General features: G+C 35.7%; 1 long non-coding RNA gene across 1 annotated transcript in view; it reads right to left on the minus strand.

Moving 5' to 3' along the window:
• Window positions 1-5,067: 5,067 nt before the first annotated feature.
• Window positions 5,068-18,879, minus strand: part of LOC148003870 (uncharacterized) — a 37,589-nt gene continuing 23,777 nt past the window's right edge. Inside the window, exons 6-8 of the long non-coding RNA XR_015629988.1 lie at window positions 17,250-17,462; window positions 5,530-5,625; window positions 5,068-5,215 (exon numbers count right to left, since the gene is read on the minus strand). This is a non-coding gene — a long non-coding RNA (uncharacterized LOC148003870). The remainder of the gene's footprint in view (window positions 5,216-5,529; window positions 5,626-17,249; window positions 17,463-18,879) is intronic.

The raw sequence follows: 18,879 nt of genomic DNA on the forward strand, positions 1-18,879 counted from the left end.
CCCAAGACAATTGAAAGGACATGTATAGCCAAGTACTTATATGTGAACTGTTGCTAACAAGATTATTCCTACTAGCCAGATAATGGGAACTATACTCAGTATTTAAAGTGAGTAAACAAAATGTAGCGTACGAAATTGAGTTCTAGCATAAAAGCAAATGAATTACCATGACATCCTATAATACAGATGAACCTTGAAAACACCATGGAAAATTAAAGAGTTACTAAGAATTACCAATATGCTGCACATTTCACCTTAATAATATCTCCTGACTGAAAATATTCATAGTGATGGAAAAGTGTTTGTACACTTGCTTTAATGATGATTTTAGAGAGGAAGGAATGGAATAGTCAAGGACAGAGTAGTAGGTATGGTGTGCCTTTTGACATGATGAAAACATTCTGAAGTGCATAGTGGCAATCTGTGTAAATCTTTTTGAGTTAATGAATAGGATCTATATGGTCTCTAAGAAACAAATTAAACTTTGAAGATGCACAAATACCCAGAAAATCTTTGCATATATATACATATAATATATATTAATATATATATATATATATATAGTTAACTGAATGGAAGGATAGTCTCATATATTTGAATACATGTTCGTCATGTTGTGGCACTATTTGAAGTACATGAGAGGGAGAAGGTGTGGCTCTGGTGGAGTCATTATGACTTTGTTAGTGTAGGTATAGACTTTTCATAAGAAATGTATCTTTGTAGATGAATTTGGGGCATTTCAAAACCCCACGTCATCCCTAATAACGCTCTCTTTCTGCTGCACATCTAGATGTAGAGTTTTCACCTGATTCTCACATACTTTGTCTGCCTGCATGCCGCATGCTCTCTGCTCTCTGCTCTCTGCTACGATGACGACAATAAACAAACATTTGAAACTGTTTAAGAAAGCTCAAACAAATATTTTCCTTAAAAGTGTTGTGGTCGCCATAGCATCTCTTCACAGCAATAGAACACTAACTAAGAGATCTCTACCTAATCTGTGTCTCTATCTAATCTGTACCTATACCTATATATATCTTAGTAGAAGATACACAATGTGTATATACACACACACACACACATACAATACATTGAAAAATATTCAGAACAACAAAAAATGTAATATATATATATATATATATATTGTTCTAGCATCCAACAGAAATTTATATCAAGCCAAAGTTAGTAAAATTTACTGTCACTTTATAAGGCATAATGTGCCCATTTATGTAGAAGTTATTATAATTCTATATACATACTAATTAAATACTTGTGAAAACAATTACATAAAACAAACATTAATAGATGTAAAGATTCTCAATGGCTTCAACATAATAAACATGGATGATTTTGGTAACTTATGGTTACCAGTTAATAGGTAATTATTAAAAACGTCATAGAGAAAGAAATGAATTAAGTGACAGCTTTTCTGTTCACAAATAACAAATATGCGGGTGAAGAAATCTGTAAAACTGTCTCAATAAAATTTGGCTCAAAATTCGGAAGCCAAGAATGTGAATGTGCAATGAAACGTTTACAAATTTGAAGAAAGAAATCTTGAAAAGCCCAATAAAATCTGAAAAGACTTCTGTACCAGTATATGGGTAGAATTTTTTATTATTATTTTGTGAAAAGACCAGATCTTGAAAAAATGATCTAAAGAGAAGTGTTACCGCCTTCAGAAAGGAAGTTCCTCAGCACTTGTTCAGGTTCAAGTCCACGTACACAAATCCGCAGTTGATGTTAAGAGACCGAAAAGTTTAGTTCTTTATTGATATATTGTATTTCAAAAATGTAAATAAAATAGAGAACAGAATATAAAGGACGTGCTTCTTCCACCACACATATGGAAATAATGTTAACAGCTGTCAATTTTGATATTGCTTTTGATAATATGATGAACAACATTCCTGAAGACGTTCTCACAGGGAGCTTATTGAGGATATCTTCATGACATCATTGCGAATCATCAGAAATTACACTGGAGATAGGAAGTAAATGAATATTCCAGACTTTTCTTTTCTTTTTTTCTTATCTTACAATGGCTTTATTTTACAATGGTTTCATTTCTGATTACGGTTTGAGACATCAACTGATGCTTACCGTTCCACAGTGGTTTACATTTTTCAGACATGACAGTACTTTTGTAAAGAAAGGGTCTTGAAAGTCCTTCTTCAGTCTTCTGAGATTAAATGCAGAAAAATGAATTTATATAATGTCAAATAATATATTTAATATTATGTAGGAGAATACACATTTTGAAATACTATTCACTTGAACATGTAAATGCATAAAATAGGGGAATGAAATACCACAATATACAGTGTGAGTACAGAAGTGTCTGTTGTAAACATACGCTGAAATGAATTGATGATTTTACAGTCAAACATTTTCCCAGCGATAAATACTTAAATAAAGAAATAAAGTATAATTCCTAAGATGCTCCTACAATTTGTATTTTGGGGGTTTTGTTATGTATTTTTTATTGGATTTTTTAAATTTACATTTCAAATGTTATCCCCTTTCCAGGTTTCCCATCCATAACCCCCCTCTCCCCCTTCTTCTATGAGGGTATTCCCCCACCCAACCACTCACCCCTTCCCACCTCTCTGCCCTGACATTCCCCTACTCTGTGGGGTCCAGCCTTGGCAAGACCAAGGGCTTCTCCTCCCATTGGTGCCCAACAAAGCCATCCTCTGCTACAAATGCAGCTGGAGCCATGGATCTGCCCATGTGTACTCTTTGGATGGTGGTTTAGTTCTGGGAGCTTTGGTTGGTTGGTATTGTTCGTATGTGGTTGTAAGCTCCTTCAGCTCCTTCAATCCTTTCTCTAATATTCTAAAATACTGTTTTGTAATTGCAAAGAGGTTTGGCATCTTTAGTATTCTGAGGGCAGTATTCTTTTCAAGAACTCTTGAGTGGTTCTCACTATAGGCTAGTGAAAACCTAGGTGTTATATCAAGCAACATTGCTCCTGGTCTCGCCCAGTGGTCCTGAGACTGTTGACAGCTACTCTCTGTTTAATGCCAAACATGGACACTCATGGGCACATATGAAGTAAATGAGAATTTCATGTATTTTGCATTTTTACTTCAGTCACAGAACCACTTTGTAAATAACTGTTTAACTCTTAGCACTCTGTAACAGTTCAATATATATATATATATATTGTGATGACATAAAAGAACACCGTAAAAGAACAGTAGTTACATTTTTATTTTAAATTATCCATGCCCTCTTAAGATTTTGACAATTTATTTACCATGATAGGTTTTTATCAAATACACCAACTTTATAAATTCTTAAGATGATGAAATAGTTAAAAAAGAATGATGTTTAATTTACACAGCCACAATAGTTTAACTGTTCATGAGCGTCTGTTCAAAGGTCAAAGACAGTAACTTTCATTATTGAGCGTTGTAGAAGCTAATTTATGTCCTATGGCCTGAAAGATGTTGACAAGCCAAGATATCACTTGTAGATACTGCCAACCACAGCTTTTGTTATTGCGCTTGTCAAAATGACTCAGTGGGATGGAAGATTTATTAGAATTTTCTTTCCAGATAAATCCCTGTTGTGAATCAAATTATTCACTTTGAACTGAACAATATTTTTAGCAGTAATTTTGGACTCATCTAAAAGTTATCATGAAGCCTCAAGTCATATATTTTGGTAATAAAATTAAAATGTCCCCAAATTCAAGTGAATGGAAAATATATTTTATAAGTTGTCTTTTCCCTATTTAATATCATTAGATTTTTATGGCAGTATTACATCATATTCATTTCAAGAGTCACAAATTTTATTCAGGATCTGATGATAACTATCTTTTTGGGGGCCACTGAAAACTGTCAAAGATTTCAACTAGAGATTCAATTCTGTGGTGAGGAATGGCCCAAAGGATTTTGAAGTGTACTCATTCTTGTGTACGGACAGACTGCAACCATGAAAGTAGGTAGACTACAAAAGTGTAAGCAAAATTTGTTGTCTTTGTTTGTCATTGGGTTTGAGAGTTTTCCAAATGTGATAAATGTGGAGGATAGCTAATAGAAGTCTCTTGTTCTCAGGGGGAGTATCAGCTCAGTACACAAATGACTGTCCCCATCACATTGATGGCTTTCTCTGGGAGTTAAGTTCAGAACCACAGAAACGTTTCACCAGAGACAAACCAGGTATCCAGAGGCACTTGATCTAGTAAATTACAAAATGGATTCACTTTGAGTTTTCTGATCTAAATTCAAATGAATCACAGTGGTTTAAAAAGTACACATACATATTTAAGCATGAATTTGAGGCATATTCAGTTTTGTTAAGTAGGAAGATTCATACTGAAAATGAAATCTGATGCTAAGCTTTTAAACCATATTTCTGACTTAACACAACACAGTTGTAGCACGATCACCTTCATCTGTGTTTCAGCAAAGAACTTAAGAGGAACCAAAATCCATGGCCTTTAAACATTGCCAGCAGTGAAAATAGAGGTAGTAATGTAAGTTTGGAAGTTTGACCTTACGCATATCCAAACGTTTCTCTAAAGCAAACATATGTTTCCTACATCCTAAGGAAATCTTCCTGACACTTCATTTGCTTTGCTAATTTTAAAAACACAGCTTACAGAGCTACAATTCACCCTATCTGAGTCTGCATAACGTGAAGGACATCTGGGAGCGTATTTATGTCACATCTGGGTATTACATCATTAGTCAATAGAAAATGTTGATGCATCCCAGTGCATTCAGTATGGTTAGACTTTAGAGACCTATGGATCACTGAAAAGCTGATACCATATGTATGAACACAGGCGCACATACTTGGGGGTATGTATGCATAATCACGGATTGACTACAAAAAAGAAGTAGACATGTTACCCTTTTATGCCCCCCTACCTAGAATGTAGAAGACTGCAGTAGACACTAAGTAAATTCCATAAATGTGTGATCACTGACATATTTGTGTTAGCAATTGTAGCTACATTAGGTTGAGGTTCCTTTGTTTCAATAGATGTTTTGTGTCCTTTAAATACAACTTTTCCAAACTCTGCCATGTTTAGCAAATCTTAGAAGGATCTTTAAGTTCTTTCCCAATTTATTAATATTCAAAACCTAATTAAGTCTTCACAGATGCTCCATATTTTTGATAATAAATGACAACATCGATGGACTCTTCTTTCTTGTCTTTGTCTTGAACTGTTTCTTCATCCATTTCAAAAACAAGTCTAGTGAGAGAGGAAAGAGTATCAGGGATATATTTTACTACTATGGAATAAAAGAGAAAGTGAATCCTTTAGATCAGCCTTAGTTTTTTGTTTTGTTTTGTCTTGTTTTAGGAAAATATGAATAATATTTAGGTAATTTATACAAAATTATTTTTATGGAGCAAGAAGCATCAATTCTACCACCAATACCTTGAATTCACTTGCAGAATACATGGGCTCTTAAAAATAAATTGTTAAGTGATTGATAAACTGAGAATCTAACAAAGTAGTACAATAGCAAGACACTGGACACTGTAGCAAACCAGAAGACACACCTTGATGCATTCCACTTCATCCTCTCTTTCTGTCCTGCAGGGACATCCACTGAAACTTCCTAGGGCTAGTATGGCTGTTCTCTCTCTCTTTGCCTCCTAGTTACACATTGAAAGGCAAAGTTAAGCCTCAAAAACAAAATAGAAAATGAACAATCAAACAAAAACTAAAAACCAAAACAAAAGGGATACTTATAATCTTGCTCACATCTGATTAGAACACTGGGACTTCAAGCAAACATTTATTCTACAAGATTAATTTTGGACATAGCCATTCAGATATGTGTGTGTCATTATATCAAAACAAACAAACGCACTATGTTCACACTTCTGGTTCTAAAATACAGATGTACTTCCTGGTATGAATTTGTTTATTTTTGATAATTTGTTCCCTATCCTATTCTATTCAAAACAGAATGAAAGATTCATTTTACATTTTGGAACATAGGAATGTGTTATCCCATCATCCTTTCTCCTTCTTTCCTTCCTTTCTTCTTTCCTTCCTTCCTTCCTTCCTATCTCTCTTCCCCCTTCTTTTCCTTCTTTTCTTATTTTTCATTATTTTTTCACTTTTCAAACATTTACAGAGTATATCAGACTGTAATTAGCCTTCAAGATAAAAGATGTTCACTACTTTCTTTTAACCATAAAAATAGCATTATCTGGTGTGACTATTCAATAAATCACTGGGTGAAACATGTGTGCATCAAAAAAGATGTGCAGTTGATGATAAGCAAGCAACTGATTTGTCATGGTGAAAATATTACATTCCATGCAAAAATGCAATAGGATATAGAAGTGTAAACATTTTTTAATTTTCTTTAATTTCTCTATTATTTGTGACTAGCTTCTTGTCTACTTTTTTTAACCCATTGCTGTTTCTAAAACACACACATAAAAACACACACAAACACACACACACACACACACACACACACACACACATAAGCACACACACACAGACAACTACAGAAACTTTGGTTAGGCAGGACCTCCTGATTGCCTGCTTGGTAACTGCTTTCCTGTGGTGGACTTTGCAGTATACACATGTTTATCAGTTGGTGGAAACTCCTGTGTATTGTTACTCTATAACTGTAGAAAAGAGAGCCATTTTAAAACCATGTCACCTGTGCATTATACAATAAAATAGTAAATTTCAGTTTAAAAATGAACTGCTATCTAAGGTACTTTTTTTTCCTTATACATTTCTATCTAGGAGAAAATAGTTGAAAATTTCTACCTACAGAACTGTTAATGTCTGCATGTCACTGTATATAGTATAAGCTGGATAGTGTCCTAATTTTTTTAACATATAAAAAGTAAAACTAGATTTTTTTCTGCTATACTGAACTAAATTATGACTTAACGAAAACATTTTTAGAGCCACTGATATCAACAGAAACAATAGAGGCATAATTATATCGTTATACAACGGATCGAAACAATAATGTTAAGGTTCGTTTCCACATGCTGATTTGTATCATAAATATAGAACACAGTTACATTAATTGAATTAGAAAAAGTGTAGAAAAATGAATTCCAACATAGCTAACATAAATTATTCCTTATCTGAAATTATTTTCCTCTTATATTTCCATTGGGGTAAAATAATCATATGTTAAATACAACAAATTAAAAATTAAATGTTTTGCCCCCGTGCACCAGACAAGGGGGACCAGACCTGAAGGGACCAGAACAACAGTTCTCTCCACCCAAATCCTGTGGGACGGAGAGCTAAACCTTCAGAGCAGCAGACACGCCTGGGAAGCAAGAAGAAACTACACTCTGCCCACATTTCTGACTCCAGAGGCAAACACCTAATGCGATCTGGGACCCTGGTGTACTGGGGGCCCCAGGAAAAGGCAGCGCAGGCCCTCATGGTTGCTGCCCTCACGGAGAGCTCAAAAGCAACCCCCCACGAGCAAACTTGAGCCGCAGGACCACAGGTAAGACCAATTTTTATGCTCCAAGCGACCTGCCTGGTGGAATCAGGACACAGGCACACAGGAACAGCTGAAGACCAGTAGACAGGAAAGACTACATGCCCGAAAGCAGAACACTCTGTATTCATAACTTGCTGAAAGAAAAACAGGAGAACAGGTCTACAGCACTCCTGACACGCAGGCATATAGGACAGTCTAACCACTGTCAGAAATAGCAGAAAAAAGTAACACCGGAGACAATCTGATGGCAAGAGGCAAGCACAGGAACCCAAACAACAGAAACCAAGACTACATGGCAACAGTGGAGCCCAATTCTCCCACCAAAGCAAACAATGAATATCCAAACACACCAGAAAAGCAAGATCTAGATTTAAAATCATATTTGATCATGATGCTGGAGGACTTCAAGAATGAAGAACTCCCTTAGAGAAATGCAGGAAAACATAAATAAACAAGTAGAAGCCTATAGAGAGGAATCACAAAAATCCCTGAAAGAATTCCAGGAAAACACAATCAAATAGTTGAAGGAATTAAAAATGGAAATAGAAGCAATAAAGAAAGAACACAGGGAAACAACCCTGGATATAGAAAACCAAAGGAAGAGACAAGGAGCCGCAGATACAAGCATCACCAACAGAATACAAGAGATAGAAGAGAGACTCTCAGGAGCAGAAGATTCCATAGAAATCATTGACACAACTGTCAAAGATAATATAAAACGGAAAAAGCTACTGGTCTAAAACATACAGGAAATCCAGAAGTCAATGAGAAGATCAAACCTAAAGATAATAGGTATAGAAGAGAGTGAAGACTCCCAGCTCAAAGGACCAGTAAATATCTTCAACAAAATCATAGAAGAAAACTTCCCTAACCTAAAGAAAGAGATGCCCATAAACATACAGAAGCCTACAGAACTCCAAATAGATTGGACCAGAAAAGAAACACCTCCCGTCACATAATAGTCAAAACACCAAATGACCAAAACAAAGAAAGAATATTAAAAGAAGTAAGGAAAAAAGTCAAGTAACATATAAAGGTAGACCTACCAGAATCACACCAGACTTCTTGCCAGAGACTATGAAAGCCAGAAGATCTTGGACTGATGTCATACAGACCCTACGAGAACACAAATGACAGCGCAGGTTACTGTATCCTGCCAAAGTCTCAATTAACATATATGGAGAAACCAAGATATTCCATGACAAAACCAAATTTACACAACCTTTCTACAAATCCAGTGCTACAAAGGATAATAAATGGTAAAGCCCAACATAAGGAGGCAAGGTACACCCCAGAAAAAGCAAGAAACTAATCGTCTTGGCAACAAAACAGAAAGAAGAAAAGCACACAAACATAATCTTACATCCAAATATGAATATAACAGGAAGCAATAATCACCAATCCTTAATATCTCTCAACATCAAAGGTCTCAAATCCCCAATAAAAAGACATAGATTAACAAACTGGATACCCAATGAGGACCCTGCATTCTGCTGCCTACAGAAAACACACCTCAGAGACAAAGACAGACACTACCTCAGAGTGAAAGGCTAGAAAACAACTTTCCAAGCAAATGGTCGGAAGAAGCAAGCTGGAGTAGCCATTCTAATATCAAATAAAATCAATTTTCAACTAAAAGTCATCCAAAAAGATAAGGAAGGACACTTCATATTCATCAAAGGAAAAATCCACCAAGATGAACTCTCAGTCCTAAATATCTATGCTCCAAGGACAAGGGCACCTACATACGTAAAAGAAACCTTACTAAAGCTCAAAACACACATTGCACCTCACACAATAATAGTAGGAGATTTCAACACCCCACTCTCATCAATAGACAGATCATAGAAGCAGAAATTAAACAAAGACATTGACAGACTAAGAGAAGATGGAAAGATCTCCCATGCTTATGGATTGGCAGGATTAATGTAGTAAAAATGGCCATTTTACCAAAAGCGATCTATAAATTCAATGCAATCCCCATCAAAATAACAAACCATTTCTTCAGAGAGTTAGAGAGAAAAATTTGCAAGTTCATCTGGAATAACAAAAAACCCAGGATAGTTCAAACTATTGTCAACAATAAAAGGACTTCTGGGGGAATCACTATCCCTGAACTCAAGCAATATTACAGAGCAATAGTGATAAAAACTGCATGGTATTGGTACAGATACAGACAGATAGACCAGTGGAATAGAATTGAAGACCCAGAAATGAACCCACACACCTATGGTCACTTGATTTTTGACAAAGGAGCCAAAACCATCCAATGGAAAAAAGATAGCATTTTCAGCAAATGGTGCTGGTTCAACTGGAGATCAACATGCAGAAGAATGCAGATCGATCCATGCTTATCACCCTGTACAAAGCTTAAGTCCAAGTGGATCAAGGACCTCCACATCAAACCAGATATACTCACACTAATAGAAGAAAAAGTGGGGAAGCATCTCAAACACATGGGCACTGGAGAAAATTTCCTGAACAAAACACCAATGGCTTATGCCTAAGATCAAGAATCGACAAATGGGGTCTCATAAAACTGCAAAGCTTCTGTAAGGCAAAGGACACTGTGGTTAGGACAAAACAACAACCAACAGATTGGGAAAAGATCTTTACCAATCCTACAACTGATAGAGGGCTTATATCCAAAATATACAAAGAACTCAAGAAGTTAGACCACAGGGAAACAAATAACCCTATTAAAAAATGGAGTTCAGAGCTAAACAAAGAATTCACAGCTGAGGAATGCCGAATGGCTGAGAAACACCTAAAGAAATGTTCAACATCTTTAGTCATAAGGGAAATGCAAATCAAAACAACCCTGAGATTTCACCTCACACCAGTGAGAATGGCTAAGATCAAAAACTCAGGTGACAGCAGGTGCTGGCGAGGATGTGGAGAAAGAGGAACACTCCTCCATTGTTGGTGGGATTGCAGACTGGTACAACCATTCTGGAAATCAGTCTGGAGACTCCTCAGAAAATTGGACATTGAACTACTGAGGACCCAGCTATCCCTCTCTTGGGCATATACCCAAAAGATGCCCCAACATATAACAAAGACACGTGCTCCACTATGTTCATAGTAGCCTTATTTATAATAGCCAGAAGCTGGAAAGAACCCAGATGCCCTTCAACAGAGGAATGGATACAGAAAATGTGGTACATCTACACAATGGAATATTACTCAGCTATTAAAAACAATGACTTAATGAAATTCATAGGCAAATGGATGGGACTGGAAAATATCATCCTGAGTGAGGTAACCCAATCACAGAAAAACACACATGCTATGCACCCATTGATAAGTGGCTATTAGCCCAAATGCTTGAATTGCCCTAGATGCACAGAACACATGAAACTCAAGAAGGATGACCAAAATGCGAATGCTTCACTCCTTCTTTAAAAGGAGGACAAGAATACCCTTGGCAGGGAATAGGGAGGCAAAGTTTAAAACAGAGGCAGAAGGAACAGCCATTCAGATCCTGACCCACATGTGGCCCTTTCATATACACCCACCCAATTAGATAAAATGGATGAAGCAAAGAAGTGCAGGCTGACAGGAACAGGATGTAGATCTCTCCTGAGAGACACAGCCACAATACAGCAAATTCATAGGCGAATGCCAGCAGCAAACCACTGAACTGAGAACGGGACCCCCGTTGAAGGAATCAGAGAAAGGACTGGAAGAGCTTGAAGGGTCTTGAGACCCCATATGAACAACAATGCCAAGCAACCAGAGCTTCCAGGGACTAAGCCACTACCCAAAGACTATACGTGGACTGACCCTGGGCTCCAATCTCATAGGTAGCAATGAATAGCCTAGTAAGAGCACCAGTGGAAGGAGAAGCCCTTGGTCCTGCCAAGACTGAACCCCCAGTGAACGTGATTGTTGGGGGGAGTGCGGTAATGCGGGGAGGATGGGGAGGGGAACACATATATAGAAGGGGAGAGGGAGAGGTTAGGGGCGTGTTAACCTGGAAACCGGGAAAGGGAATAACAATCGAAATGTAAATAAGAAATACTCAAGTTAAAAAAGATAAAAAATAATTAAATGTTTTTAACTTAAGAATGAAGTATATAATCAAGTGGTTAATTGTATCATATTTAGAAGCAACAACATGTAACATCAGTAATAAAGTGATTATTATTATTTTTCTATTCAAGTTTTTTCCAGTATTATTAAGCTATCTTAATAAATCCATTTATTTTGCTGATGGTTCAAAGATCTTGTCAAAAATTCTAACAATAAAATTGTTTTCAGATATCCAATCATAGACCATATAATTAAAATTCAGTATTATGCTGAGGGTTATGTATATTTCTTTCCATCAGAGAAATAAGAAACATGGTCTATTTTCTGTAAGAACATGAAAGGCTGAGAAATTAAAATAACATACTGGAAATGTAAGAAATCACAGTAGTCGCAGACAGTACCCTAATGGAGATAATTTGATAATAAGCACTTAAAACTACAAACTTAATCAAGTTATTAAAGCAAGATCAGAGTGACTTTTTATCCCGTGAAATTGCTCCCACAGTTAAAATATACTTATGTGTTTTCTCCTTCAAGTTCTTTGTTTCTGCTTTGGCATGTGCCCCTGTGCACTTGAACGCTGAAATGTGTGTCTATGTCAGTAGGGAGCTTTGTTTGCTCAGTTCTGATTGTTATGAATAGAGAGACACCAAGTAAAACACTGAAGAGACATACTGCCAAGAGAGACATACTGCCTGTCCCCTGTAGTCCCTCTCTTATTGCCACGTGGGGTGACCAGTCTCCTCATTTCTTTTCTGCTAGCAGTATAATTTTTGTCCTAGCCATTCTTGACTGTTACTGAACATTGCCTAGGTTCTGGAAATATCTGCTTTTCCTCGAATCTTTGGCCGGTAGTGCCGCCACTACCTCCGCTGTGACCCACAATGCCCTTGGTTCTATCTTACTAGCCCACAGCCCACATCCATCTAATCCATTTGTTGTGCAAAAAAAAAATTGCCTTCTGATTAGTAAAAGAGACTGCTACTGATTTAATGTTCTAAATAAATCAACTATGATGCCAAATCCTGCCTTAAACACAGCCAGACTCTGCATGTCCTTTATCAAGGTCTAGCCCACGAAGCTGCCCAGACTCTATTTTCCATATACTTTTTAGCCAAAGATGATTATCTATAGATGCAGGCATTTACTTTGTGACAAATATGCTAAAAATAGATACTAGTGAAAAGAAAGAATTTTCAACAAGTGTTACTTGGTATCCACATGGATATCTATCATCTTTTACATGAAAAATAACTCAAAATTCACCAAAAACTCTAAAGGTAAAACTTTAAATGGAAACTACTAGAAGAAAGTATGGGTGATCCCAGAAATAATATGACAGTTAGGAAAGGGCTTCCTAGATAGAACTCCATTTGCCCTAGAATTAAGGACAAGAATTGACAAGTTGAACTTGATAAGACTAAAAGGCTCTTGCATAAATAACTATCAACTGGGAGATGAGGAAGCCCACAGAATGGGAACGAGTTTTCTCTAGTACATATTTTCCATTTATTAATAGTCAATACTTTTAATACAATTAATATAAAATATTGTCAATATATACATATCCAATGCTTTTAATATTCAATATCCAATTATTTTTCAAAGTAAAGAATTAAAATATAGAGTGAAACAAACAAAACAAAACAAAAACAAATTATAATCCTCCCCCATCCAAATAGCCATTGTAGCCAGAAAAAAATATAAATATTATAATTTTTGACAGAAATGGAAATAATAATAAATGTCTTTTCCAAAATAGCCCATAATCCCTAACTACTATGGATATGCTAATCAAACTCCTTTGAATTTTCATCTTACCTAAGTCAGATGCCAAAGATCAAAAAAACCAAAAAACAAAAACAAAACAAAACAAAAAAAAAAAAACCCCAAATGCTAGAGGAAGGGAAGATAAAGAGACCTTGTTGACTATTGGTAACATGACAAATTAACCCCCGTATTATACAAATGACAGTACAGGATTTTTTTTAAAAAAAGTCTTCCTTATGACTCACTTATATTGCACATTAGAGTATGCCCAAATGACTTGACACCTTATAACACGGACACTTGTGTGTTCATGGTTACTGCTGCTCTATTCGCAATGGCCAAGACATGAGTAAAAGCTCAGTTTTCTTCAACTGACGAGTTTATAGTAAAAATAATGTATGTGTACATTGTGGAATTCTGCTCATCTCTAAAGGAAAGCGAAATCATGAACTTTATAGATAAATGTATAAAGCTAGAAGAGATTGTGTTGATAGAGGCAGCCCAGACTCAGAGAGACACATAGTAGGTTTGTTCTCATGAGAGGCTTCTAGCTCCAAATAGTTAAAAATGAGCACACATCTTTCAGTAAGTGTAGAACCAGGGAAGCCGAAAAGACCAATGCTTGCTTGTGTCTACTGGGGAGCAATAGAGGGAAAATGCTCAGGTTATAACTGATTTGATAGAGTAAATGCAAAAGAGGGGAACTCTTAATTAGGGAGAGAGAGAGAGACAGATAAAAGCAAAAGGATAGGGTGTCATAAAATAGCAGTAACAATTTCCAAAGAGTTCTAACGAATCCTGGTATTAAGTATCTACTTAGGAAATTTATAATGCAGGTAAATCTGCATATAAATGTACATAAGCAGCTCAAATAATCATTTTAAATTTGGGTTGGTAATGGTTCCCCCAAATCCAAATAACAACTATCAAAAGTCCCAATACCAGATATCAGAAGCCTTCTTTTGGGTTGGTATATATAACCTCAAAAAAGGAAAATAAAACAAAAATTGCATAAAAATGCAGAACATCAATATAATAAATATTATTAAAGCATTAATTGTATAGTATTCTTCTCACTTAACATTAAAAATAAATATTTTTGTTTCTATTTTGTTTTCAATATTTCCTTATTCTTAATTTTCTTAAATTGGCATATAAATATTTGTTATCAAAATATTTAATAATTTATGCATTTATTAGATCGGTGAATTTTGGCCTTGATGGTATCATAATTCCTGGTCTATTGGTATTTAGAATGAGATATAATAGCTAAATGGGAGCTGGAATAAGAGAGGCGATATCTGTATCAGTGAGATTCTCAGACACCATACACACTAAGAGCTTAGGTTTTTCCATAAGTTCAAATGGGAAACCACCACTTCCAATGGAAAAACGACCCAATTGTGATTATATTTTAAGATTGTTATGTCATCTGCGTTGGAAGTCGTCTTTGTTGTGGTTTTATTGCTGTGAAGAGACACCATGACCATAGCTACTCTTATAAAGGAAAGCATTTAATTGGGGCTGGCTTACAGGTTCAAAGGTTTATAGTCTGTTTTCATGACAGGAAGCATGGCTCTCTCTCTCAGGGCAGACGTGTTGCTGGAGAAGGGATTGGTAGATCTTTTAAGAGAATTATCAAGCATAGGAATTTTTTTAAGTTAAGATTTTATTTGAAAATCATGGAAGAAAATACTTGGAGGTGTTCTGCAGATCAGCCTGAAAACTGGGCACCCACGTGGAATAATTTGGACTCCATGAGGAGTGGTGAACTACTAAGTATTTCTTCAGTGTCTAAGTATTATGGGGAGACACAAGACCTGCCACCACCACTTGGCATTTAGGAGCATGGCAATCTGAGTATTCATCCCATAATGTGCAAGAAGGAAATTCTCACTGTATGTATGCATCAGGGGTATAGTGATCAATGGATAAGTATTGAACTTAGACACACATTAAATAGTATATACTCAAAGTCCATAGCAGCAGAAGGAGTGCGAGAAAGATGGTCCAAAGACTTCATGGAAAAATAGAAGGTATCAAGAGATTTCAGTCATACATTCTATTTGTTTCCGTTTTTAAGCTGATTTGGATCACAATCTTAAGAACAAAACTATTCACACTAAATTCGAGGACTGTTGACTACTGAGTAATACCAAGCACTAATAAGAAATATTGATTTCTATTGACCACTGGCATCGAAACAATGACCAAATTAAGAAGACATACCTAACTGATATGCTCCTTCATGTTGTACAGTAATTAGAAATGAAAAAAGTTTGCCAGCCTTCCAAGTTGATGTTGAAATGTGGGTAGGGTGATAGGAGCATTTTGGGCACTCTGAGAAAATTGTAATAGAATTTTAAAAATCAGAATATATTATTTTTAAACCCATATTAGAGCTATATGAATAAATCCAAACAATTCATTAACCCCTTAAAATATATCTGATATTGGCATGCTAAAATGGCAAAAACAGAGGTAAGACAAAGAATGATTGGTCAGATCACTGTACTTCATGTACTTAATTGGAACTATCATCTTAAACCTCCCTAATTTACAAAACCTCATGCATAAAAGGCAAATAAAATAATCAAATCTCTCGCTCACACCTATTTTTTGTTCGTTTCTCTCTTTTGTTATGAATGGGTAGTGCTCTATGTGAGAAAGATTTAAAAGTAAATTATGCTGAAGCAGAAAATTCTACTAAATGGAGCAGAATGTTCATTTCAGTCTGAACTTATCAAGAATTTATTGACATACGCGCCCTTCTCCTTAATATACCAAAGGGCCAGACTTCATAGGAAAAACTTAGATATTTTCTTATCTCATATCAGCTAATTTGCATATCAACTCCTTTTTTTTCTCATTATAAATATGGTTATTTTAGTAATATTTAATACTGGACCTCCAGACCACAGAGCTTAATTGAGTGATTTGTTTGTATTAAAGGGGTCAAATATGATGCTTATTAAGTTAAAAATAGGCAACAAAAATCAAGAACATAAGCTGAAAGAGAGAGCAGATTGTCAAAGGTACTTTTTATGTCCACATTGCCCACACAAATGACCCCACTTCTATAGGCACACTCACCTACGCTTGGAAGTAGCCCCTGCCTACAGAGGTCACTTTCCGTCTGAGAAGTAGCATTAATTTTAAAGTTTTAAGCTGCTGTTGTGTTGGAAAACTTTGCTATGTCTGTGTGATGAAGCTTAACCTAAGAACATAATCAATAGCTTTAAAATAGCCCCTGCTCTTAAATCTGTCTCTAACACAAAAGGAGGAAGAAGGGGAATCTATAGAGATAAATATGCTCCATTTAATTATTTTTCAGCCGGGAAACATAAAGTTGATGGCTATGCCCAACTCTTCCTCTCTTTTTTCCCCCACTATTGCTCTTTTGTCTACTTTTTCAGCATGGAGGCAGGGCTAAGACTCAGAGAAATTTCTCCTTGTCCCTGTCATAAATACTGCAGTTGGGCACATCTAATATTATAAATGTGCATGTGAAATGTTAGTATTTAGGAAGTATTAGAAATATAATAAAACTTTATATATACTGACATGAAACAATATACCAATCAAGTCTATCACATAACCCCGAAAGAAAAATGTGGACGTCACTCTCAATATTCAGTTAACAGTTTGATTTTCCCATCCCCTAACTATAAATGACCTCAATGTTCCCTTCCCTCTGTGAATACTAGCTTTATGGTACCAGACGGTATGCATTTTTAAAGGAAGTATAGCATGCACTTATTGTGCATACATGTATGTGTATATAGGTATATAGTAAAAACTACGGAATTTGTAAAAGAATGAGGAGGGTATATGACAAGACTTGGTGGGAGAAAATGGAAGAAAGAAATGTTGTACTTATAACCTAAAAAAAAGAAAATACAAGCTCTAATCCCCCTCAGAAAACAAAATCCACAAACCAAAAATACACCATATTTTTCATTACTATTTTCTTACGTTATAATTCTATCATTAAGATCTTGTCAACTGCATCCGACTTCTGCTTCTTGTTTATATTGAATGTCCTCAGAGATTCATAGCTCCATATGCTGAAGACGCGATCCTTGGTGAAGCAATCTTCAGAGGCAGGGTTCTTGAAAAGTGCTCTGTTAGCAAGGCCTCAAACTCATGAAGGTATTAATCAATTCGAAGGGTTCTGAATCTCACGGTCTATTGGAAAGTGAAAGAAAATAAAACTTGGGACCTCACTAACAAGAGACGTGTCTCTGAAGCCTGCTTTGGAGTTCATAGATTAACCCTACAAGATGTTGCAGTATATCATCATCTATATCCAGATGTTCCTCATTACCTGGTCCAAAAGCAACATGACAAAACATCATATTCTGAAACCTCTGAAACAGTGAGCCAAGATACCTGTTATCTTTACCTAAGTTACTCAGATGCGTTGTTCTCAGCATTAAAAGTGTAATCATCTACCTAATTGCATTCTGCTCTTTAATCCTTTTCCATTTCAAGGCATAAAGCTTTCCAGGGCCTCCTGAATTCACCATGGGTTTTTGTCATAACTATTATGTAGCCAAAAAATTCTGCTACATTTCCCCTTAATAAGATTTTATTGCATAATTATCCCATTTTTAGCTCCTTCTCTTATTACATAGATTTTTTCTTTGATATGTTATTTTTTTATTATCTCTTCCCTTCACTATCTACTTTTGACATTCCATACATTTCCAAGAATCCTATTGTTAATGCTTTTTTTTTTGAGGACCTCTGTCTAAGCTAGTATATGTAAAGGGTATATGTTATTCTACAACTGTGACAAACTGTGTTTATGGAATTACATTTCCCCCATGTAAAACTTTGTATGTTTAATTCTTTTAAAGATTGATAGCATCCTGCTAAAAGTCCATTAGTGTCATTTAGCAAACTGACTCAACATGCACTTAATTCACAGTGATTGAAATAAATAACGAAATGAATCCAGACTTAGCTACTCTTATAAGACACATGTATTTAACATTCTAAGCCAATGGTTCATAAGATTTTAGGCAGTCAGGGCCTGTATAAGTTTCTCTCTTTTGTTTGTACCCTTGGCCTTTTAATTAAATATTAATAATTCAATTTAGAACATGCTAATTACAAACACTGTGCATAGCATATGATGCATGGTTGCAAATAAACCCTGTTTGCTCTGAGTGCAACCAATCTCATTTACATGGTCCGAAATGAGACAAAGAAGCACAAGGACATATTAAATCAAAACATTTAATTCTTGAAGCCCTTTACAGTGTTTGGACTCATCTAGTTAGGCAATGTTTTCTGTTTTGACACTGTGAAGTGCTATTTTAGGCTTTCTTTTAAAAGTGCATAGTAATATTTAAGTTGGTTGTCTTTATGAAACATAAAATTTATACTCTACTGTGCACACACATGAGCACATGTATCCTAAATATCAAGTAAACTCATGGTTTGGCAGCTCTATATCTTGATTTTCATTATGTATAGGTTTAATTATTTGCAGCAAGTATTCATTGTAGTCTTTTATGTCCCCAGGGCATAATGTTTGTGAAAGTTTGTGACAGACAAGGAATATACTGAGATATTGAATAGCAGAATATATAGGCAA

Source organism: Rattus norvegicus, chromosome 9 (assembly GCF_021556685.1).
Source record: "Rattus norvegicus strain SHRSP/BbbUtx chromosome 9, alternate assembly SHRSP_T2T, whole genome shotgun sequence".
Classification (NCBI taxonomy): domain Eukaryota; kingdom Metazoa; phylum Chordata; class Mammalia; order Rodentia; family Muridae; genus Rattus; species Rattus norvegicus.